The sequence below is a fragment of the Myotis davidii genome, unplaced genomic scaffold (genome assembly GCF_000327345.1).
Source record: "Myotis davidii unplaced genomic scaffold, ASM32734v1 scaffold134, whole genome shotgun sequence".
Lineage (NCBI taxonomy): Eukaryota > Metazoa > Chordata > Mammalia > Chiroptera > Vespertilionidae > Myotis > Myotis davidii.
In genome coordinates, this window is record NW_006288853.1 from 3166301 (window position 1) to 3168468 (window position 2168).

The 2168-nt window shown below is 48.0% G+C and overlaps 1 protein-coding gene across 1 annotated transcript in view; it reads right to left on the reverse strand.

Moving 5' to 3' along the window:
* The window catches only part of PPA1 (pyrophosphatase (inorganic) 1), a 49437-nt gene that overhangs the window by 25342 nt on the left and 21927 nt on the right, over nucleotides 1–2168 (reverse strand). The window lies entirely within an intron of this gene.

Here is a 2168-nt window from a genome sequence, read left to right on the forward strand (position 1 = left end):
GAACACCTTACCTTATCTGCATAAATTGGAATATCATGAAATGGAGATATATATTGTCCCTTTTCATTTTCTGCAAAATAAATTAGAAAAAGTTATTACTTTTTTGGTTAATTATATGAAGTACACTTTTAAAGAAACTTAATTTTTAAGAGCAGTTTTAGATTTACAATAAAATTGAGAAGGTAGAGATTTCCCATATACTCCCTGCTCCCACACATGCATAGCCTCCCCTACTGTCAACACCACTCACCAGAATGGTACAGTACACGTTTTTACACCAAGATTTTATTCCCACAAAAAAACTGGTGGTATGCTCCACCTTTCCTGACTCTCCTCCAAGACGGGGTTAAGTTTTCACCCCCTGCATTCCTTAGGCATCTGAGAGGTACTAACCTCTACAATGAGGACAGGGACTGCCTTATCCTTGGGCTCAACGAGAAGGGAGGGGGTCAGTTTGCTGAATTATAAACCATGTTGCCTTAAATACTTTTCCAGGAAGACAGAGCCAGCTGAGATTATGATTTTTCTTTAGGATAACCAACTTGCAACAACACTTTCACGGGTAATTTCTATATTCTAGAGACCAAACTACCATATCCAAAAAGTAATTTAAAAACTTCCCTATTTTTCTCCAGGAAACTTAAAAGTCGGTCCACATGGCATCCCTTCGGGTTTAGAAACCAACAGTGACCACTCCCAATCCCATAAAGTCACCTGAGACTGCTGTCCAACCCACTCTCAGTTTTAAAGAGGTTGGCAAATGTAACATTACAGAAGATAATATATCTCCTATTAAGGAAGGAGTCCAAGAAATCTATGGCTTTTTTTAAAAAAAAACAACAACACTTAAAATTATACAATGATATAATTGGATCTAATTATTGGTATTCTTAAGTTCCAGAGAGTTCCATCAGGTAAAAAGTTACATTAGCCAGTGCCAAAGTCAAGGAGTGGCGTTGGTCTTCCATCATGGCTATCAAATATTTGCTACCAATACACAATCTGAAAACTGTTTGTTCTGCAAATATAGCGTGAATCTCACCCAAACTACCCCCAGTCCTTCAAACCAGTCACCCCTCTAAAACCCTCCTACCAAGGAATTCCTGTGCCAACAGCAACTCCGGAAAAAATAGTTCAGTGACTTATCGAAAGCCCCTGCGCTGCTCTTGCTGCTATTTCCAACATTTAAAAAAAGTGGAGAGTGGCAGCCTCCCTGAATTTCACAGGGTAGTCTAATATTCAACCAGATGTGCAAACTGGAGAGTTCACCCACCTTTTCCTCCCACCCCGGGCTACTTTTTGATAGGAGCTCCGTTCTTTCTTTCAGTATTCCCATTAGTTCCCTTTGGACCCACACACTGGAGAGCTCACAGAAATGAGTGCACCTGCCCATTTCCTTCCAAATAAAACTGTAAAGCAGTTAAAACAGAAGTGCCCTCGGTGACACTTCCCTGAACGCCTCCAATCACCGAGTCCTAATAGGTAGGGGAGCGGGTGGCAGAGAGTAACGATGAAGGGTAAAGCCCAGGTGGCTTTCCGCCGCCTGCAGGGCATCGGTGGTGCGCGCCGGGGAGGAGCGCGGTGCACGCAGCCGGCAGCCTCCTCCGCTCCGGTGCGGGTGGGCAGGTGCTCCCGGGACGCCTAGACCCCGCACCGGGAAAAACTCGGCTCTTTCTAACTCTCTTGCCAGGCTGACGTCACTGCTTGCCTGGAAGGGAATGGCTTTCTGTTTCACTGGCGGCTCCCAGCATCAGCATGTGGGAAAGCAGGCGGCAGGCGGACAGGCAGGGGCGCTACCAGCACCCCCCGCCCCCCAGGGATGGTCGGGGCCTCAGTCTCCCCGTCCCTAGAGCCAGGGGCGGCACTCAACCCGCTCAGGGCCCAGAGTCAGAGCTACAGAAGGAACGAAGGTCCCGGGGGATCTCCCCCGCTCCCCTCCAACCTCTCCTTCTTTTCTTCCTAATTGAACAATCCTCTTAAACGGATTCGTTTACCTCTAGGCACCTTTCTAGGGTGACTCAGAGGTTTCCTTTTCCCATCACACACAGCCGAACACCTGCAAAATTAGCCTGGCCCAGGTTCGGGTCTAACCCAGCCCCTGCCGTCCCGCCCGCGGGCCGGACCTGTGAAATGGGACGACCGGGTCGGCCCAGGCCCCAGGGACCGGC